This window comes from Choloepus didactylus, chromosome 2, assembly GCF_015220235.1.
Source record: "Choloepus didactylus isolate mChoDid1 chromosome 2, mChoDid1.pri, whole genome shotgun sequence".
Classification (NCBI taxonomy): Eukaryota; Metazoa; Chordata; class Mammalia; order Pilosa; family Megalonychidae; genus Choloepus; species Choloepus didactylus.
In genome coordinates, this window is record NC_051308.1 from 153,254,788 (window position 1) to 153,278,241 (window position 23,454).

Consider the following 23,454-nt stretch of genomic DNA (forward strand, 5'->3'; position numbering starts at 1 on the left):
GGAGATGAGGAATGGATCAGACTGTCGCTGGATATTTTTAGGGGGGAAGGGAGCATGTCAGGACTGGACAGGCTCCAGATCCTGAAAGAAGCCAGTATACAAAGAAGACAAGCTCTTCTAGCCTTGGCTGCTCCCGAAGTTAGATGTCAGAAGCCCAGGCCTATTCTCCATAGGAACCATGAGGAAAGAACCATACATGAGAAAACCAAGAATGACCTCAGGGGCCTCCAACCTCCCCCCAGAATATCTCCTGGTTGCTACCTGAAATCTCTTTGACATGGAACACAGTTTTTCACAATTATAAATAAATGGCTTAAAATACAAATGCTTTAATACAGACAAACTAATTCATACTCCATCAAAATGCCAAACTACTCAAATACTGTTGACTTGCTCAATGTATTTGCAACCTCAGAAGGTTATTGTATCACCAAGGGAGCAATTTATTAATGAAACACAGCTACCTTACATGGTACCTAAAGGCCCAGGCTTTGTTTAAAAGCTGTGGCCTTCCAGTAAATGTAATAGCAGTAAATTGGTGAAGATGGGATGAATAAGTCTCAAAATAAAGGGAAGGGTGCCACTAATGATCATGTAAGAGAAACAAATGATTTGAGTTACCTTCCTAATTACTTATTTCTCTCAGAATATTTGGTAAGTCTTTTATTCAGGAAACAGATACCATCCATGTTTTATATTAAGCAAGGAATATAAAGAAATAGAGAAAAAATGTACGTGATTCCAAGAGCTTATAGTCTTTCACAGAATATTACCTGGGCAAATAACTAAAAATATTAAAATCGAAAAAAAGCATCAGGTGGTAAGCATAGTCTGAATTATAAGTAAGCTGACAAAAGATTTAAGAAGGAGACATAAGGGCTCCACTTAGGAAGGAGGTGGCATTTAGGGTGGGCCTTGAAGGCGAATTTTAGTTTGCAGAGGCTCAGTCAAGAGTGAAGTGTGTGGTGGGAAAATACTGGGATTGTCATGGTACCTTACATGAGTAACCAGGTTAGGGGATTAGGAGAGGCAGAAAAGAGGAAAAGTGTGCTTTCAAAAAAATAGAAATTCCAATCTATTTAAATACGGCTAGTAAAAATTTAATACATATGCATAGTGGAACAAAGGAAAAACTACATAATGTGAGCAAACGTTCACAAGTCAGAACTACAAAAAAAGGATATGATTCAAAAGTTAAAGGTGTTAGAAAACCACATTAGATCTTTGTGTAACCATATTAAAAGTAAATCACAGTTACCAATGACTAATCACTATATGCATGTAAAATATGCATAAAGTGAAACACAGCAGAAATTTCAACCAGTGTTAGGAAACACTGGTTAATACCTACCATTAGGGACAGCCAGGAACTGTTGTTCATATGTGTTCCAGTTTGCTAGAGCTGCCATTATGCAAAATACCAGAAAGGGATTGGATTTTATACAGGGGATTTACTTGACTACAAAATTACAGTTCTATAGCCATAAAAGTGTCCAATGAAGGCAGCAACAAGAAGATACCTTCACTGAGGAACAGCTGATGGCATCTGGAAAACCTCTGTTAGCTGGGAAGGCACATGGCTGATGTCTGCTCCAGAGTTCTGGTTTCAAAATAGCTTTTTCCAAAAGGTCTCTGGGCTTGTCTCTCTTAGCTTCTTCAGAGCAAACCCTGGGCTAGCGTCTCCAAAGCAGTCAGTTCCCAAGTGTCTCTCCAAAAGTCTTTCTCAGCTGCAGCCCTGAACTCCTCCTGTCTGTGAGCTCTTATAGGACTTCAGTGAGTTAATTAAGTCCACACTTAACAACTCCATGGAGATAATTTAATCAAAGGTATTCCCTACAGTTGGGTGAGTCACATCTCCATGGAAAAACTCCATCAAAAGTTTCCACCAAACAAGATTGGGTTAAAAGATCCTGGCCCTTTTGGGGGGACATAATATATCCAAACTGGCACAATATGTATTTTTATATTTAAAACTATTTACAACAATCCATCTAGGTAGGCTCCATTAATCCCATTTTAGATGAGGAAACTGGTACTCAGAGAAATTAAATAACTTGAACTAGTTTACACTGCTACTATACAGTAGAGCTAGAATTTGATACTAGATCTTCCTAGTTTGAGGCCCTGCTTTTTACCCCATGCCAATCCAGAATGATTTCTATTTTAAAAGAAATTAAGTGGATTCAGGGATACTGCCAAAGCAATGTCATCCTCATTAGGTTGTAATATGTTTTCATAATTGATGCAGGACTGGAGACACAGGTGGCACTCTAGGAATTAAGTATACAATCTTTGGTGTTTTGAACCCAGGAGACCATCATCACCATGTAGATGACAACAGCTGATGGAGAGGAGACACTTACCCATTAGACAGGGATCTTAATCAGTTATTGAATAGAGATCAATGGTAAGAACAAGGGTTTGGGAATCAGAGGGCCCCGATTCCAAATTCCAATTAAGCAACGTACAAGTTACACAGATAACCCTGGACGGGAAACTTTACTTTATTGACCTGTTTTCTCTATGTAGTCATTATGGTAGGTTAACAATAAACGTATGTAGGGAAAAAACAACAAAAATAAAAAAGAAGCAGCTTGGGAGAACAGAAATGACTTCATTTCATTAAGACCATTAACTGTATGGTCTTGGGCAAATCACAAACTCTGAGGCTCTTCTTTGGTCTACCTTGGGAGTTTGTTGAAAGAATCTGAGATAATGTGTGTTAGGTACTCGGAGCAGTTATACTATATTATAGTAATGTACGCCATATTAAATCATTGTGATGATTTAGGACTGTATGTACTCCCCCCAAATTATGTTCTTAAAGTTAATCCATTCCTGTGGGTGTGGATCCATTGTAAGTAGAATCTTTTGATGAGGCTACTTCAGTTAAGGTGTGATCCACCTCATTCAGTATGGGTCTTAATATTATTACTGGAGTTCTTTATAAGAAAATGAAATTCAGGCAAAGAGAGAGAAAGCCACAGAAGCAAGAAGCTGAAAGCAATAAAACCTGGGAGAGACCAGCAGAGGCTGCCATGTGCCTTGCTGTGTGGCAGAGGAGTCAAAGATCACCAGCAGACAGTCATCAGGAAGAAAGTATTGCCTTGACAATGCCTTGATTTGAACATTTTTCTCAGCCTCAAAATTGTAAGCTAATAGATTCCTATTAAGCCAACCCATTTCCTGGCATCTGATTTCAGGAGCCTAGCAAACTAAAACAATCATTAACACAATACTAGACAAAACAAGCATGTTTCCACCCCATTCCTTTTTAATATTGGGCTTTATTATATTATTATCGGTGACTATAACTTCATACTACACACTATTTAAAAATCATAGCAACAATCTGGTAAAAATTGGAAACTTAGGACTTAAAAAAAGTTTCCACATTTGTATTGTTTTAAAAGATATGCTTCATACAAATGGAAAATTGTTCATTCTTTTCTCTTACAGTCCCTAATACATTTCTTTCACTAGGAGTGTTCCCTTTTGAAAACACATTTCATTGAATAATGGGCTTAATCTAAGAAATAGGAGATGAGCACCATTAACAGACTTTGATAATTTTATTAATAAGAAAATTTTCAATATACTTACTGCCTCTAATGTGGTTATTGGATTGGTGTACCCTATCTGTTGTCAATCTTATTATGTGAGCCATGAAAACCACACCTCCTTTGCAAAGCTGTGTCCGCCCCCCCATCCCCAAAAGCAAGCAAGCAAGCAAACTGACTCCAAGACAGTCTTTAAGTTAATTACTCCAAAGTAAAGCTGATCAGAGTTATACTCTTGACCTTCTCTATTTAAGCAGTCACAAGAAATACAAATCTCGTAGGTAAGATTTGTATAAATGTAATCTGTTATCTTTGTACATACTTTTAACAAATGGTTTATGAATCTGAGAAAATTTTCTGGCATTCAGCTTACATTTTAGGTTTACAAGTTTTCCACAAACCAGAAGAAGAAGGTGAAGGAGGAGGAGAAGAATGTATAAATGTATACACCTGACTGGTGATTTTGCTAACTAGGAGGATAGCTAAGCCAGAGGATTGCCATCATTTTTACTCCTTTCTCATCTAGATGGCATTTTAAGGACCTGTCCATATAGAAGCCTCATCATGCCTGAGAAATGACTACATACCTATCAAGAAATATGACTGCTCGGTTAAGGCTCGATTTCTTACACTAGGAGGTCTTGTAAGAAAGTATGTGACTAAAATAGAACTGAGATTTCCTTTATCTATTCCTCCCTGCAAAGGATAAGGCAAATAGGGTAGTTGAAGCTCACTGAGACTGACCGATTTTTACTTTTTACATTAATGAGAATGGGAATCTGAAAATGTTTCCTGTTTGCTGATTGTTCAAAATGCTTAAGGAATTTGAAAACAAGTGAAGTTTGGCCCCAACACTCTGAAATATCCACACCAGGATGTGAGCTAGGTGTCCGTGGCTATTGCAAAGCAGAGTATGGTGCCAGGTTTTGAAGAAACTGTTGGGAACCTAACATACAGTGGCAGGCGTGCAGTCGGGGAGGGAAAAATTGGCTGAAGGAGGAAAGAAAGGAATTAACGTCTACATAGCACATCATAAGGCTCCTGAGTTGCTAAGTCCATCGCTAACCACCTCCTTGCCTCAGCATGGGATGAAGGCAGAGGTTCTGGTTTCACGCCGGCCTACACACCTGGCTTCTGGGGCCCACTTTATCCAGCTAACCCATCTCTCTCCCTTCTGGTCTTGCAGGTGAGCAGACATCGCTCTCTCGTTCCCTTAGAAGATCTTCAAATTCCCCTCCCTCCCCAAAAGTCCTAACTTCACGGGCTTAGGGATGGGAAAGGGGAAGCAGACCAGAAAGGGCAGGCCAGAGGGTCTCAGGGATTTCCAAGGTGGGAAAGAACGGCGCTCGCCCCGGCCGTGACCCGGCTTTCGCCACGCGCCCACCCACCCCACCCCCACCTCCCAGCCGCAGAACCTGCCGCGGCCGCGCTGCCTTTGGTTCCAGGCTGGGGTTTGTCGCCCGGACGCTGGGGCTGGGCTGGGCTGGGCGGGTTTCTGAGCCGTGGTATCGACCACACACAGGGAGGCTGTAGATCTCTGCCCCACAGCCGGGAGGAGGCAGGGACGCGAGCGAAGCGGGGAGAGTCCTAGTCCCAACGCGCCTAGCGGACCGAGCCCGGTGGCCCACTCCGGGCCGCTCCTCCATCCCCCTGTGGGTCCCCCCGCCCTCACTTACCTCTGGGCGCGAGGGTGCCAGCTGGGGAGAGTGCTGGGGAGCGGCGAGTTGTCCCCCGGCCGCGCTCAGCAGCAGCCAGCGACGGCGGGGTCGCCCGCGGGACCGCTGCTCATGGCTCGTCACGCCCCGAGCACTGCGGCCGCGGCCACGGCGGCGCCTTCCTCCTCGCGCTCTTCGCGGGCTCCCAGCCGGAACGCAGCTAACGCCCCAGTCCCGCAGCCCTCCTCCCCTCCGCCTCCCGGGCCGCGGACGGAGCCGCCTCTAGCGCCGCCCCGCGCGCAGCCGGGCCAGCGGCAGCCAGCGCCGCCCAGCGCCCGGCCCCGGGGTCGCTGCGGCCGCCGCCAGCCGAGCCCGCCCGGCGGTCCGAGTCCCGCTGTGACGCAGGCGGCGGCGCCCGGGAACTTCCTCCCCTGCTGAGACCACCCCGCGTCCGGGACTGGGCAGCGAGGGCTGCGGCTGGCCGCCTACAGGCTTTCTTCAGCATATGGGAGGAAAAGTAAAGTCCTCCTGCCGCTTCTCGAGCAAGCCACTCCCGCCTCTGATACGCCCACCTGACGGCGTCTGCCGGGGGAATCAGCTGAGTCTGATACTCACACACCCCTGCCCTTAATAAGGGGCGGAAAACCTGGAGGCTTCAGTGCGCTCAGCTCCTCCCTGGATAATTTAGTGGGGAACAAACCAATCTAGGAACTCCTCTGCAAGACCTGGGTCAGGACGGAGATTACCTTCTCCTCTTCTACCACCCCCAGAGAAGATCAGGAAGGGTGGGAGGGGATGGGGGACGCATTGAGAGAGACGGGGAAGGAGAAAGCCAAAAACCTATATCCCGGACCACGAAGCTGGTGAGCCCCTTGACACCAGCGTCACCTCCCTGACAGGAATCCCCATCTTCTTGGACCATGCCAGATCGACTCCCTGTTGTCTAAGCAACAGGTTCCACAGTGGCTTCATTTGAAGGCTCCACCTACAATTTCATGCTGTGCAAAAAGGAGTTGATGGTGCACGTTAAAACCAACTGTTGTTTAAAGGCTATTGGGGTAGGTTCTCTCCCGTTTATTGATCTGAACTATTGGGGTAGGGGTTCTCTCCCATTTATTGATCTGACTCTGATGCTTTTCTTCTCCCCATCTCCCACCTTATTTCAGGATGAAAGAGTGAAGAACCCTGCCTTCTTGAAAGCTGCCCAATGAAAAAATGTGCAGAAAAGACCATTAAGTAATATAGAGCCTTCTGGGGTGCCTTATCAAAACTGGGAATTCTAACAGTGCCAAAATTAAACTAGCAGCCTGGAAAAGATAGATGTGTAGAGCAATTAATAGACAACCAACAGCCATTCACTAGTCGTTTTAGTTTTACAAAGCAGGCCTTTAGAAAGCAAGCTCCTTCTGTTACCCCAATTCTATTTCCAAGCTAAAGTGAACAGACACTTTTCCAATTCCAGAGCTGGCATTGTATCTCCTTCCCAGAAATAAACCTTAAATCCTAAATCTTTAGGAAATGACTTTAACACTAGTCGTAATCAACCTAGATCTAGACAAAAACCTAGAGTGGGGCTTTCCTCCTAGTCAGCAGGTGAAAAAATTCCTAGAGGGTTTCTGGGGGAAAAAGCAGAGGTGGACTTTAGCAATTTGCTAAAAAATGCAAGTACCTGGTAAGCCACCAGATAGATGCAGAAATGATACCTGAGGTATCTCCAACTCTTAAACACCTTGCCTGGATTTAAATACCCAGAGATGAGTATTTAGGGCACATACCTCCTGCCAAGGGCTTTATTCTGCACTTGCTTTCCTCTTTTTGCTATGTGCAACCTGACCTCAAGTTTAGGCATCCCTAACTGTTCCCTGCTACCCAGTGACAAGGAACCATTATATCCTCGGTCACTGATTCAAGTGATTGGGGATAAAATCTCTGCTCTTCCTGTGTAACTTTGGAGAAGTTATTGTTCTTTCTTTTCCTTCTTGGTAATTTAGATATAATAATAAAGATTTGCTGTGAGATTTAGATAACATGTTCAAAGCAGTAAGAACAGTGCCAAGCAATTCATAAGTGCTAAATAAATGGTAGCTGTTATGATTCTTGCTTGTTTTCAATGCCCTGCAAGCAAGAGGACCAAGCCCAAGGTTTGAAAACACAGGAAATGAATATCCTGCAAGTTAAGCCCCCCTTCCCCCAGGTGCTTTATCACTATACTTTTGCATACCCTGTGCCTGCTTTCTAATAGGGTGAACTGGAGAGGCAGTAGTCTAAAAACCCTGTGCTAGACTGCTTAAGCCACATTTTATTTTATAGCCCATAAACCTTAAGTCTAGTTCTCTCACCTCAGTCAACCTAATCAAGACAACATCCATAGTTATCATTACCCTCTGAAAGAACCGGGGGAATCAATAATCATCTTCTGTGAATGCTGGACCCTGAGCATCTCAAAGAAATATAAAGCTTATTCCCTGACTTCAGAGTGTTTACAGTACTTGGGAGAGGGAATTTGGTATGCGTGTGAACCAGTATAAACCATTTTGAAATAAATGTAGTTGACGTTCAGAGAAGGGAGAGGGCACTGAGGGCTAGGTGAACTAACTGGATGTACAGAGACACCATCTTGACCTTTTACATTATACCCAACTCATTACACCAAAGGTTGACTTTCCAGATGGGCTTTAAGGGCAAGTTCCCACACTCACGCTCCATGTAGTTCTAGGTTAGCCATGTACTGGTTGGGAGCAGAAGTAGCTCTTTCTGAGTAGTGCAGGGTGGGGCATGGTAAGGGATTTGTAATGATACAGATCTGGGCTCAAACCCTGGCTCCACTACTCCCTAGGTATGTCACCCCGAGCTTCTTAATCTTTGAGCCTCAGTTTCCTCATTTGTACAATAAGAACATCGATACCTACTTTTTAGGGTTGCTAGGAGACTTAGAAAGAATGCCAGCCACCCCTCTAGCCTACTGTATGGAAATGGCAATCATATTATACTATTGTTTCGTTTTTAGCTACAAGAAAGCACTTGCTGGGCTGCATCATTCCATGAAAGCACGATTCAAAAGCCACCTTCTCTGTGAAGCCTCCTTGGACTTCAGGCAGGGTAATGCTCCCTTCCTTGTGCTCATATAACTCTTAGTTTGAACCTGTCTTTCAGCACTTACCATGGTTTGCTGTCATGTATCTCTTTATGTATCTGCTTCACTATCAAGTCTTCCAGCTCCTTGAGGACAGGGATGGGATCTTATTCATCTCAATGTCCCTCCATTGTTAACATCTAGTGCAGAGCCTGGTATTACATGTTGCAAGAATGTGTTTTAAAATGTTTCACTTTCTTGTACTGGTTCTGACTTCCAGTATAGTTTGTATTGTATACTACAGGCTATAAAATGTGAACCCGTTAGCTCATAAAGAGTTTAAACTAAAATTATATATGATATATAATATATGTATCTGCTTATCAGTACTGGGATTGTTTTTTTGTATTTGAAGACTGTTGATTCTGCCTGGTAATAGTGAATGTAAAATCGAAATTCTAAGCCAAAACAACCAGCAGGATTTTACCCTGCACTCTCTGTACATCCTCTGCACATCTGCTCCCCAGACCATTTCCGAGCTTTGTGGGAAGGTGTCAAGCTAACAGGAAATGTTGTTTTGTTTCAGTTGTTAAAACTGTTGCAACTATTAGTGCCTTCTGAATTAATAGTTGCAAGATAAAACTCACCTTTAGCAACAGTTTTGAAATCTTTGTATGCCATAAAAAAATGCTAACACAGGGAGAGTAAAACCTTCCCTAGGAAATATCCTGAGAGCAGGAAGTTGCCTGAGAGATAATGTGGTCAGATGTGGTCTTGACCCTAAAATGGCGGTTGAATTCACGCTAGAGAAGAGGGTAGTACTGAGGACCTAAAAATAAGATACTATAAAAATTTGGGTCAAATTCTTCTAAAATCAGCCATGTATATTTTACAACCCCTCTACCACCACTAATTTGTGATACTTTTGTTTGGGAATAATAATAATAATGAATACGCACTTACTAGGTATATACTATGAGCTAAACACTAGTTTACTATGCATTATTTCATTTTGTCATCATAATTATCCATTAGGGAGGCACTATTGTTTTCTCCTATTAAAGATGAGAAAACTGAGGCACATTATAGTTCAATAACTTGCCAAAGGTCACATGGCCAATAAGTGAAAGAATTAGGATTTAGACCAGACAAGAATAATTTCAGAGTTCTTATGTGTAACCACTACTCAAACATCTGGAAAAGGAATATTAATTTTTAAATTGAATTCATCAAATGTATTTAGTAAAGCTAATGATGTACTTTTTCAGTAGTTTTTGAAATTGCATTCATTTGTGCTTTCTCTAATAGTGTACTCACATCCTAAATGTGCTTTCATGAGATGTTTTTACAGCCTACTCTTGAACTGAAAAGCACTTTATGACTGAAAGCAAACTTCTTAATGAAAGATCATAAGTGACTGTGGCTCTGAATTTAGGCAAATATGTCAGGCAAGGAGCTTCATTCTTAGAATTATTGTTTAAATAGGACAGTGATTGATAAGTAACTTTCACATGATACATGTGTAGTATAAGTTTAAAGTAAAAATGTTTGACATGCTCAGGAGGGCCTTTTTTTTGGGGGGGGGGACCTGAAGTACCACTACTATAACTGTATTACTGTATAATAATAATTGCTATCTTTTATTTATTGGCACCTACAGCCACTGTTCTAAGAATATTATGTGTATGAACTTGTTAATTAAATCTATAATTGACTGGCTCCATCTGTGAAGGGAATTGATCTAAAGATAATGAAACACTCTTAAGTGATTGAGAACATATTTATTTATTTAAAAAAATACATTATAAATACTTCCTAAGGAAGGCAACTTATTTTTCCCAGGACTCAAATTCTTCAGTCTTCTCAGATGACAGCTTAACACTGCATTGCTTCGAATTTCAGTGACATCAGCCCTGACAGAGCACCTAATTTTAAGCCCAAGGAATTACTTCTTCCTTTAAACTAAGAAGCTACTCTTTTTCTCTGAGGAATGAAAATTGATGGCTCAAGAACCCTTATCAGGGTAGTGAAATTGAAGATGCTTTTTTCACTCACATAAGCATGACTTTCTCTTTGGAAAATTATCACAGGCATGCTTTGGTTTAGAAAATGCTTTATGGCTGCATACAGATGCTGTCTCCAGTAAAGCCACCACCCATACTGACACAAGATACATTTTCTTGAAACTTTTTAGAGTTTGTTTCTTAATTTCCTAATTCACTCATGTTTTTGGCTTTATGGAAAAAAAATCAAGAAAGCCCGGTTTGCCTTCTCAGCATCAGCAATAGTGATCATCAATGATCATGTCATTTGTATTAGTGAAAAGAGAATAAAACTAATTAATGAGACCTGGATTCCAGTTATGGCTCTACCATTGATAAACTTTGTGATTTGGGACAATTCCCTTAATATCTTTGAATTCTCAGTCTCCTCATCTGAAAATAAAGAGGTTGGAATAGATGATTTCTTAGGGTTTTGCTCAGTGCTAAAATATTACACGTAGATCTTAAAATGATACATATTTTTCCTTCTGAGATTTCAGTCAGTGATGGATGTAATCACCAAAGTTTAATCAAGGAAGCAGGAAGGCATCTATTGCTGTGAAAAGGGAAATCTGTCTACAACAGGACATACCAGTCAGCCAGCATCTTCATGAAGCAGCTTTGTCCTCCAGTTCCCACTGTCAATGAGATGGAGGCATGCTTCTAGTGAGGCATTTCCAAGCAGCACTCTATACAGCTCTGCTACTTGGGATACCCTGGGAAATAAGGGTCTGTGGTCAAATTTGTTTAGGGGATTACTATATCCTCTTGCAGGTTCAGAATGCATATAAGCATGCTAAGGGCTCTGTAAAGTCCTGCATTAAAAATGCTTATTGGACTTTGCTGAACCTAGCATTTCTTCACCTTCATTTGACCATGGAACTATTTCTTTTGACATACCTGTTATACCTATCAACATTTCAAGGAACTAGCACTCTTCAGAATAGAATATTGGTACTGATATTCTAGTTGTTATAGTGAAGAATACAGAAACTTCATAAGATTTTTCTCTTTGGAAAGAGGTAGAGGGGAATTATAGGCTCTATTAACTCATTTAACGAATACCTACCAAGATAAGCCTTCTTGGTAGATGTTTTCTGCAACTGTTTTCCTTACAATCATCAGCTATGACACAGTGTCTGCCATCTTTAGTAAGAGAAAGAGCATCCATTCACAATGGTTATGGTGTAGACTTGTTCATTTACATTAAGTAATAGTTCCTTTGCTTTTACATGTTCTTATTGGTCTTTGGTGTGTATTTTTTTTAATGTCCTTTTAGAAACAGTTCAAACTGGTGTAAGACAAACCTACCACACGTACATTATGGGCATTTACAGGGACAGCATAGAATAGTTTATTGGTAATTGTTGGAAGATAATTTTCCTTGGGTCTCTAGTGTTTTTGCATATCTTCTTGACTAAAACTTTCAAGGACATTTGTATAGTGAAGATACTGTGTCACAGGCATACTTACTGTCCAGTATAATAAAGATGTTTCCCTCCAGAGCAAAGTGCAGGAATAATTATAACCTATTATAAAAATTTCAAATTCCCTAATCTCAGGGTTTCTCTCCTTCAATGCAACCCATTGCATGTATAGGTACTATCTTGCCCAATTTGGATTTCTCTGTGGTTATTGGGGCTCAGGGAACTAAGGCAAAACTGCTGATATTCTGGCTACTGCTATTGCAGTTAGTAATAAACTTTCCTTTGTCTCCGACCCATGAGTCTCATGTCTTCTCCATCATCCATGAAACTGTGGTAGGCCAACTTGTTACCTTGCAAGGAGGGTAAAATTTTGGGCCTTACACAATTCTTGACAATAATTAGCTTTTTCCTCCCTAGGAGTTGGTCATTGGCAGAATAACTTTATTTCCTTAGATGTTCTCCCTCCCCGATTCATTCCAGGTCTTGTGAATGTTCTCTCCTATGAACACTTCCCTCAGCCGGTGTAACATTTAAAGCCTTCCATCCTTGTTTCTGAAGAAAATTTGGTAAAGTGCTATTTAAAGTGATATACTCTGATTAAGGGATTTCAGAAAAACATGTCCAGCATGATAACATTTCATTAAAATCGTTAGAAAATGTTTTAATTTTATCCTGTTTTTAAAACTATTTAAAAAATTAATCCTAGAGGAAAAAGAAATACTTTGTTATATTAAAGAATGGAATGGGGTGGGGGGGAACTTCTGAGTTAATTGTACTGATTGCTTCCGAAAGTATCATGGAAAGAGGAGAAGACTGAGTCCAGATAAGACTGAGTCCCTTTCATATGACCAAAGGGAAGATAATTTTACCACAGCATGAAAACAGCTTGTGCCATTTAGGAGACTGAAAACATCCTGATTTCTTAAATGTCCCCAACATTATTCAGGTTGTGAAATACTCCTGACCATAGTCTTTTTACATCTGATCTGGTGTCATTTCATATGAACTGTTAATTTTGTTTGCTAAACCAGAACTCAAATTTATGTTTTCTTTGGTATTTCTTCTGATCAATTGGTTTTGAAACAAACATTTTCTGACTGAAAAATTTTTGGATACTTTAGGATATAGCAATAATAGGTTTGGTCTGGAAATTTGTAAGAGGTAGGGAGACCACTTGCTACAATGATTTGAATGCCAGAAACAAGGTAGCTAACATTTGTTAAGTTACTTACTCTATGCCAGGTAGGGTTTTAAGCACATTTCATGTATTATTTCATTTAATCCATGCAACAACACTATGAAGTCGGTACCATCAGTTGTCCCCATTTCACAGATGGGGAGCCTGAAGCACAGAGAGGTTATGTCACATGCCCTTGGCCACATCCCTAGTAAATGACAGGGACAGGAGAGGAATCAATGCAGCCTGACTCCAAAGCCCACACTTTTACCACTCTCTTTCTTTCTTATAATGTCAGAATGTTTAAAACTGCTGGAAAATGTCATTTTCTGGAATGTTAAAAAGAAATAAACATCAATTATTTTACTTTTTGAGGTTTTATACCCAGATGATTATCTTCCCAGTTGTGATGCTCTGTTCTTCATTTTCCTGTAATGAATGTATTTCAGAACCATTGAGGGTGAACTAGTGTCCTTCCTCAGCCCACGTTGACTGGGTAGGGAGATGCCACATAGCCCATTCCATGTAGGGACACACTCTAGTTATGCCACCTTGAAATATTCCACATCCGGCTTTGATATATCCCAAACTCTGACCAAAAGATGCATTTGCAAAATCTTTTGATAATCCAAAACAACTATCATGATGGATTTTGATTTTTACTCTTAAAGTCTGTATCCAGAGAGGAAGGATAAGCAACCAATATTTTTAAAGTTATCAATTCTTTACTGGAGTTAGCTTTCATTTTTCATCACCAGGAGTGGCCAGCCCCCAAATCACCAACAATTGCCCCAGTCCCCAGATGGGCACATCGTGACCTTGCCTAGACTAGGAGGGATATCACAATGCTTTCCCCAGGTCAGCCTGTCCAATCCCCCAGGGAGAGCGAAGATGGAGAATAGCAGGAGACTTCTGAATGCTTTAAGGGGAAAGGGATTTTTAAAATCTTGGATGATTATTTCTTAGAATGATGAAGATACTGTTTAGTGTATGGCCTTTATAGAGTGCATCTCAGCTTCTGAACACCCAAAATTATTTCTAAAAACTAGTGATAGGTAGGTTTCATGTAAACTCTGTGCCAAGTTAGATCTGTTCAGTGTTCTGGATGCTGAAGACAATTGGTAAGACACAAAGTTCAGATGCAAGAAAAGATGTGCTTCTAATATTCCCTGCCACCATTTTCACTAGAAAATGAGGGAGTCATCATAGTCTTTGCTGAACAACTTTTGTGAAGATGGTGGATATTTTTTTTCTCAGGCTTTCTGCCTTTCTGCTTCTCAAAAGAACAGAGAGGGAATCTTGAGATTAAAGAGGTAGGAACAAGTATGAAGCTGTTTCCTGATGTTTGTAAGCCCTAAAGTAGCTGTAAGGAAGTATGGTGTTTCCTTAGTGAAAGGCTTTGGATTTATCTGGATTTCAACCTAAATTATTAGGATGTTTTCATAACTTATGTAAACCATAACTGAATTCCTATGGATCAAATGGTTTTTGGGAAAAATCACCTTTCCAAATTTAGTGGTTGTTTACTCTGAGGAGACCCTGTAATACATGCGTGCATTAGGTGGGTTCGCTCTTTACCACTTCCTTGATTTTTCATGTCTTTACACCACCCTCTAATTTCTCTTATTCCCATTTCTCCTCACCTCCCTACTCTCCTGCTCCCCAAATTCTGCCAGTCTTTTAATGTCCACTTCTCTATCTCCATGATGTTTTTGTGACACTTTTTTTCTGTAAACTCTTACAGCAGGTAGTCATTTCTTCTGTTATCTCCCAAAGCTGTGAGAACTTGGATAAAATGATTAAACTCTCTGAACCTGTTTCCCCATAGATAAATGGGGATAATGACAGTGCCTATCTTATAGGACAGGTGTAAGGATTAGATGTTTAATACATAAAGCCTTAGAGCAGTGCCTGACACATTGTTAACATGTAATAAATGTTTACATCTATTAATATTTAATAGTTAATTATAGCCACTTTTTAAAAAAAACATTTTACATTTTTTGTTTCCCACATAGCTGAGATTCAAATATTATTTTTTGCTTGATTTAATTATTTTAATATACTACCAAAAGAGTCTTTCTTTTAAGTTTTTTTTAAGTAAATTGACAAAGCAAATCCCATTTCTAGGTATGTACCCAAAATAATTGAAAGCAGAAACTCAAGCAGATAGTTGCATACCAGTGTTCATAGTGGCATTATTCGCTAAAAGATGGAAGCAACCCAGTGTCCATCAGCTGATGAATGGACAAACAAAATGTGGTATATACACACAATGGAATATTACTCAGCTGTAAAAAGAGAATGAAGTTCTGATACATGGACAGTATGAATGTACCTTGAAGACATCATGTTGAGTGAAATAAGCCGGATACAAAAGGACAAATATTGCATGATTTAACTGATATGAAATAATTATAATGAGCAAATGCATAGAGTCAGAAACTGGAAAATAGGTTACCAGGGACTGGGGTAGGGGTAGGGAATGGGGAGTTAATGCTTAAATTGTACAGTGTTTCTATTTGGGGTAATGCAAAAGTTTTGGTAATGAATGGTGGTAATGGATGGTAGCACAATACTGTGAACGTAACCAACAGTACTGAATTATATATCTGTGGTTAAAGGGGAAAATTTTAGGTTGTATATATGTTACTAGAATAAAATAAATAAAGAACACAAACAGCAAACCCTAATGTATGCTGTGGACTGCAGTTAATAGTACAATTACAGTAATATTCTTTCATCAGTTATAACAAATGTATCACACTGACACAAGGTGTTCATAATAGGGGGCATATATGGGAACTTTGTATTTTCTGCTTGAGTTTTCTGTAAACCTACAACTTCTCTAATTTAAAAACCCTATCTATACATTGGTAACAATGTGTTAGGACATAGAAATGCTTAAAAAATGGCTTTCTGATGACTAAATTGTTAATACAATTGTTAACAGAAGTTGTTGTATGGGCAGTTATGTGGCTTCTCAACACCAGGAACATGCAAGCCATGCATATCCTTTATTGAGGGTTCTTCAAATGGTCTAGTGATTCTGATGTCCTAATAATTGTATTGGAAATGTAATTCAAGACACTTCTCATACACTGTTTGTTTAAAATGTGTATCAAGCTTACATAAATATGTTGTCCTACATAAAAATTTACCAAAAGAAAAGAAAAAAAAAAAGAAAAGAAAAGAAAAGAAAAGAAAACCTGCTTGCATTAAGGTGTTTCTAAATACACAAGCACAAAATGGCTGGTGGGGAGGGAGTTGCCAAGTGCCAATTTCCTTAACAGTCAACATCTGGTACCTTAATATATTTTAACATTTCAGAATATTAAAAAATAAATGTAAGGAACATTTATTGCCTAAAGTATATAATTTTTATGTTTCATGTATATTTCAGTTCAACATACCACACATATACATTAAAATAATCATTTCTCTATACCCACTTGAAAAGTCAACCTGTATAATAAATTTTTTTCAAAAATTCTTATCTAAAATATCTGTCATATTGCAGAACTTATGGAGATATGAGAGTGATTCTGTGACTTAGTTACTGTTGTGGCAAAAAAGACTACATACTCAAAATTTTGAAATATGACTTTTATTGTTTACTGAAATTTGTATGCAGGAAGAAATAAAGGAGTGATCTCCCCAACCCCTGCCCCAAGGTCACATATAAATATATAAATAAATATATAAAGTTCTAATATATTAATGTTACAGGTTCCCTTTTATATATGGTTTATACAGGGGTACAACCCAAGATTCACAGCCCCTTCAGGAATTTGCAATCCACAGGGTAGGGAGGGCCCTGTAATCACAAATGAGCCTCAAAAGGCTGTTTGAAGAAAAAGGGAGAAACCTGACAATGTTCATTTTAAAAGAGATCAGAAGAATCAATGGCATTAAAAATCAGGACAGGGGCCTGAAAGTTTGCCCATGAGGGTAAAATATTAAGATCTTTTCTGTTAGTCGAGTTTTTTAAAATACATTTTTAATGTGAACTTTAACATGTATACGTAGCAGTGATAACTTTCAAAGAATGATTTAACAAGTAGAGAGCAAATTTCAAAGAATATCATGTGTCACAGTTCCACAACTTCAGCTATTTCCATTATTGTAAAATATAACATACATACAGAAAGGTGTTAACTTGCAATATACAGCTCAACAAGCAGTTATATAGGTAATTTAAAAAATTGTTATGGGTTACAGTTCTACAGTTTCAGTTCTTTCCTTTTTATGCAATATAGGGTATATACAGAAAGGTGAAGTCTTTCAAAGCACAATTCAATGAATAGCTATAGAGCAAATTTCAATGAATGTTTTACATTACAGTTCCACCATGTTATTTACTTCCTTTTAGCTATTCCAACACCCCAGCATCTAAATATCTAAATATATATGTATATAAAGTTTCAATATTCATAGACCTTTGTTAAATCTTATCTTGTTTGTTGCTACCCCTTCCTCTCACTTAAGCTCTTTCTCCATCTTCAGGGGTGCCTAGGCAGTGAGCGCCCTAACTTTTTCAAATTGAAAGGGGGTGTTGACTGTGTGGGGAAGGGGGCTGCATCTGATTGCTGATCTTAAAGAGACTGTTGCCGTTGGGTTTAAGGACATGTCTGGCATAGGAACACTCGGGTGGATTTAAGTGTCTGAGAGATAAAACTTAGTGAGTAAATCTTTCATAGAATGTCAGGTAGGGCCTAGGTATTTGGGGACTACTTTTGGTAAGGGCGTGGCATAATGTGGCCATTTGGGATGTCTAGCTGGAGCTTGCATAACAGAAACCTCCAGGATAGCCTCTCGACTCTACTTGGGATCTCTCAGCCACTGTGACTTCAGCTTGTTACCTTTCTTTTTCGCCCTTTTCATCAAGTAGGTATTTTCAATCCCTTCCTGCCAGGGCCAGGCTCATTCCTGGGCATCATGTCCCACACTACCAGGGAGGTTCAATCCCTTGGGAGTCATATCTCTCATGAGGGGGAGGTTAATGAATTTATTTGCTGAGTTGGGCTTAGAGAGAGAAAGGCCACAGAAGATAAACATTTTTTTTCATGTGTCTTTTAGCCATTTGTATTACTTCTTCAGAGAAATGTCTTTTCATATTTTTTGTCCATTTTATAACTGGGTTGTTTGTACTATTGTCATTAAGCTGTAGAATTTCTTTATTTATGCAAGATAATCATTCCTTTATCAGATACATGGTTTCCAAATATTTTTTCCCATTGAGTTGGCTGCCTCTTCATCTTTTTGACAAATTCCTTTGAGGTAGAGAAGCTTTTAATTTTGAGGAGTTCCCACATAATGTATCTATTTTTTCTTTCAATACTTATTCTTCGGGTATAAGGCCTAAGAAACTACCTCCTAATCCTAGGTCTTGAAGATGTTTCCCCACATTATCTCCTAGGAGTCTTATGGTACTGTCTCTTCTATTGAGGTCTTTGATCCACTTTGAGTTAATTTTTGCGTAGAGTGTGAGATAGGGGTCCTCTTTCATTCTTTTGGAGATGGATATCCAATTCTCCCAGTCCTATTTATTGAAGAGACTGTTACGGCTCAGTTCAGTGGGTTTGGGGGCCTTATCAAAGATCAGTCAACCATAGATCTGGGGGTCTATTTCTGAATCCTCAATTTGATTCCATTGATCAATAAATCTGTCTTTGTGCCAACACCATGCTGTTTTGACAACTGTGGCTTTACAGTTAAGCTTCAAAGTCGGGAAGTGTAAGGCCTCCCACTTTGTATTTCTTTTTTAGAGTGTTTTTAGCAATTCAAGTCACCTTTCCCTTCCAAATATATTTGATAACTTGCTTTTCCATGTCTACAAAGTAGGTTGTTGGAATTTTGATTGTAATTGCATTGAATCTGTAGATCAGTTTGGGTAGAAAAATATAGAATGCTTCATGACTTTGCATGTCATCCTTTTACAGGGGCCATGCTAATCTTCTTTGTATCATTCCAGTGTTAGTATATGTGTTGCCGAAGTGAGCACTCCCATAAGTTTTTATATGTTGTGTTCTCATTTTAATTCATCTCTAGATATTTAGCAATTTTTCTTGCAATTTCTTCTTTAGCTCACTGATTGTTTAGGAGTATGTTGTTTAACCTCTGGATATTTGTGAATGTTCTAGATCTTTGATGGTTATTGACTTCTAGTTGCATTCCGTTGTGGTCAGAGACTGTGCTTTGAATAATTACAGTCTTTTTAAACTTATTGAGGCTTGTTTTATGCCCCAGCATATGATCTATCCTGGAAAAATTTCCATGAATACTAGAGAAGAATGTATATTCCGGTAATTTCGGACTTAATGCTCTATATATGTCTGTTAAGTCTAATTCATTTATCCCATTGTTTAGGTTCTCAGTGTCCTTATTGGTCCTCTGTCTGATTGTTCTATCTATAGGAGACAGTGGTGTATTGAAGTCTCTCATGATTATTGTAGAAACTTCTGTGGCTTCCTTCAGTTTTACCAATGTTTGTCTCATGTACTATGGAGCATCTTGATTGGGTGCATAAACATTTATGATTGTTATTTCTTCCTGGTGAATTGTCCCTTTTATTAGTATATAGTGTCCTTCTTTGTCTCTTATGACATCTTGCATTTAAAGTCTCTTTTATCTGAAATTATTATTGCTACACCTGCTTTCTTTTGGCTGTAGCTTACATTGAATATTTTTTTCCATCCTTTCACTTTCAGTCTCTTTGTGTCACTGGGTCTAAGATGAGTCTCTTGTAAATGGCATATTGATGGCTCATATTTTTTTAATCCATTCTGCCAATCTATATATTTTATTTTATTTTATTTTATTTGTTTCCTTTTTTATTTTTATTTTTTTAATTTTATTTTGAAATAAATTTAAAGTTATAGGAACAGTTGCAAAAACAATACAAACCTCATACACTGAACTCCAGCATACCCTGACCCTCCTTCCCCGATACCCCAATCCACCAACTTTAACATGCTGTCACACTGCTATTTCTTTCCCTATCTATCATCCATAATCTATTGCTCTGTCTTCTGAACATATGACAGCTAGCTGCACACATACTTGAACATACACTGTAATTCACATACACAATTCCCATGAACAAGAACATTCTTTTATGCAATCCCATTAAATGCAGCTAAGAAGTACAAGAGATTCAACATTGATACAAAGCTTACATTCTATATTTCCTTTTTTTTTTTTTTTTTTCATCCAAGGTCATCCTTGGCATTCAATGGTCATGTATTTAGACTTTTTTTTTTTTTTTCTCAATTGTGGAAACATATATACAGCCTAAATCTTCCCATTCCACCCCCTCCCTAGCATTCCATTAGTGGGATTAATCACATTTAGAATGTGGTAATGCTATCTCCTTCCCACCATCCATTACTAGAAATTTCCCTTCACCTCAAACAGCAACCCTGCTCTCATTTCTTAACTCCCCATTGCCCCTTCCCCCATTTCTCTTAACCCATACTCGACTTTTCATCTCTATGGTCATATTCTCTGATAATTTCTTTGTGTTTACTGTGGAGCTTAAAATTAACCTCTTAAATCCATAACAATCTTGTTTTTCTTTGATACCACCTTCACTTCAATAGGACACATAAACTATGTTCCTATACTCCTCCATTCCCCCACCTTTATATAGTTCTTGTCAAAAATTACATATTTTACATTGAGTTCAAAACCACTGATTTGTCATTAGAGTTTGTGTATTTTATATCATGTAGGAAGTAAATAGTGGAGTTACATTTCAAAAATTATTGACTTCTATTCATATTCCATTGTGGTCAGAGAATGTGCTTTGAATGTATTCAATTTTTTTTTTTTTAATTTATTGAGGCTTGTTTTATGTCCCAGCATATGGTCCATTCTGGAGAAAGATCCGTGATCACTAGAGAAAAATGAGTGTCCTGGTGATTTGGGATGTAAGGTTTTATATATGTCTGTTAAAATTCTCTCTCTCTCTCTGTCTCTCTCTCTCTCCTTTCTTTGTTTCTCTGTCTGTAGGGCTCCCTTTAGTATCTCCAGTAGGGCAGGTCTTCTATTGGCAAAGTCTCTCAGTGTTTGTTTGCCTGTGAAAAATTTAAGCTCTCCCTCAAATATGAAGGAGAGTTTTACTGGATAAAGTATTCTTGGTTGGAAATTTTTCTCTCTCAGAATTTTAAATATGTCATGCCACTGCCTTCTAGCCTCCATGGTGGCTGCTGAGTAGTCACTACTTAGTCTTATGTTGTTTCCTTTGTATGTGGTGAATTGCTTTTCTCTTGCTGCTTTCAGAACTTGCTCCTTCTCTTCAGTATTTGAGAGTCTGATCAGAATATGTCTTGGAGTGGGTTTATTTGGATTTATTCTATTTGGAGTTCGCTGGGCATTTATGCTTTGTGTATTTATATTGTGTAGAAGGTTTGGGAAGTTTTCCCCAACAATTTCTTTGAATACTCTTTCTAGACCTTTACCCTTCTCTTCCCCTTCTGGGACACCAATGAGTCTTAAATTTGGACGTTTTATTTTATCTATCATATCCCTGAGAACCATTTTGATTTTTTCGATTTTTTTCTCCATTCTTTCTTTTGTTCTTTCATTTTCTGTTCTGTGAACTTCTAGGACACTGAATCATTGCTCAACTTCCTCTAATCTTGTATTATGAGTATCCAGAGTCTTTTTAATTTGGCCAACAGTTTCTTTTATTTCCATAAGATCTTCTATTTTTTTATTTACTCTTGAAATTTCTTCTTTATGCTCTTCTAGGGTCTTCTCTATGTCCCTTATATCCTGTACCATGGTCTTCTTCATGTCCTTTATATCCTTTGCCATGTTTTCGTTCCTCGATTGTAGTTCTTTGATAATTGTGCCAAGTACTGTGTCTCTTCTGATATTTTGATTTGGGTGTTTGGGATCTGGTTCTCCACATCATCTGGTTTTATCATATGCATTAAGATTTTCTGTTGTTTTTGGCCTCTTGGCATTTGCTTTGCTTGATAGGGTTCTTTCAAGTTGTAAAAAAAAATACCAATCTAATTTTTCAGAAATACAAGTTGGTGGCATACACTTTCTCTAACCAGCAGATGGTGTCTGTGAGTCACCTATACCCCTCAAGTCAGTTCTCCTCAACTTTTTCTTTGTGTTCTGTGGGGAAATGATTCTTGTGGGGTTCAGTTGGTGGACTCAGTTTGGGTGTGTTGTTGGAGCTGTCTGCCCTGAATGTGGGGCATGTGTCTGGGTGGTTAGGGAGGCATGGAAGCTTTAATATTCAAACCCCCCAGGTGTTCCCGGAGATTCAAGGCTGTTGCAAGAGTCTAAGCCTTCATTTCAGTTTTGCCCCAGATTTGCTCTTTTGTTGACCCACAAACCACTGGCATTGACATAGTGTCCCTGGGTTTTCCGAGCAGGCCCCCCTTCTCAGCTGTGATCTTCCAGGACCTCTGCTGAGGGAAGGCTGTGCTACGTCACAAGTGTGTGTCGTCCTTCAAGGGAAGCCCCGGGCCACTGGGCCATGCAGTGGTACTCTCAGCCTGATGCAAAGATGGCTGAATGGGGCATCTCAACCCCCCCCCCCCTTTTTGCACAGTTCCTTCTTCCCAGCTCCGGGACAACTGGCGTGGCTCTGGGCTGTGGGCATGGCCCTGGGCAGGACTGTCTCCAGCCCGCCAGGGAGCCAGCTGCAAGCAGCGGGGTTTCTTTCTCCTTTTGGCTCTCTTCTCCACTCCCCTGGCCCTGAGGGAATCTGCAGTGGGCTATTCTCCACACCAGACACCAAGAGGTTGGCTCAGCCCTCTTCTGCCGTGCTTCACTGCATGGTTCCCACCATTGCAACTGCAGCTGCTCCTGGGTTTTTCCATTTTTTTTTTTTTTTTTTTTTTTAAAGAATCAGTCCATCTCTGAATGCCAACCTCTGGCTTCCCCACAGCGCAGCGCGCCCATGGGTGTTTCAGCCAGCTTACTCACTTGTTTCAGAAGGCAGACTCCTGGTTTCACCAAGTGCATGGCCCCTGTGGTTCTAGCAGACCTTGTCCAGCTGGTGCATCACTGAAACCGGTATTCTGGGTCACCTTCTGGTTTTTATCTAGTAGTTTTCATGGAGGTGTTTTTTGCCCTGTCTCACCTAGCCGCCATCTTAGGTTCTCCCTATATATTTTAACTGGGGAGTTTAATCCATTCACATTCAATGTTATTACTGTGAAGGCAGTTCTTGATTCAGCCATCTTATCATTTGGTTTTTAGTTGTCAGATCTATTTTTTCCCTCTCCTCTTTATTTTTTTTAAGTTACCCTTATTAATACTCTTCAGTTCTGTGTCCTTTTCCAGGCCTCCCTCTCCTGGCTTTTTTTCTCAGCCAGTAGAGCTCCCTTTAATATTTCTTGTAGGGCAGGTCACTTGTTAACAAATTCTCTCAGTGTTTGTTTGTCTGTGAAAATTTTAAGCTCTCCCTCAATTTTGAAGGAGTGCTCTGCTGGATAAAGAATTCTTGGCTTGCAATTTTTCTCTTTCAGAATTTTAAATATGTCACACCACTG

General features: G+C 39.5%; 1 protein-coding gene, 1 long non-coding RNA gene and 1 other non-coding gene across 4 annotated transcripts in view; 1 reads left to right on the plus strand and 2 right to left on the minus strand.

The window, feature by feature from the left end:
* The window catches only part of LRRC8C (leucine rich repeat containing 8 VRAC subunit C), a 105,283-nt gene extending 99,591 nt beyond the window's left edge, over positions 1-5,692 (minus strand). The window contains exon 1 of one of the 2 annotated variants that reach the window (XM_037826682.1): positions 5,237-5,692. The gene's annotated coding sequence lies outside the window, so the exon portion shown is untranslated. The remainder of the gene's footprint in view (positions 1-5,236) is intronic. The other variant, XM_037826683.1, reaches the window with a different exon arrangement.
* Positions 5,693-6,048: 356 nt separating this feature from the next.
* On the plus strand, positions 6,049-12,000 carry LOC119527057. Its single transcript, XR_005215304.1, has 4 exons — positions 6,049-6,273; positions 6,382-6,451; positions 8,223-8,314; positions 10,131-12,000. It is a non-coding gene; the product is annotated as an uncharacterized LOC119527057 (long non-coding RNA).
* Positions 12,001-18,831: 6,831 nt separating this feature from the next.
* On the minus strand, positions 18,832-18,938 carry LOC119528259. Its single transcript, XR_005215579.1, has one exon. It is a non-coding gene; the product is annotated as a U6 spliceosomal RNA (small nuclear RNA).
* Between the last annotated feature and the right edge of the window lie 4,516 nt (positions 18,939-23,454).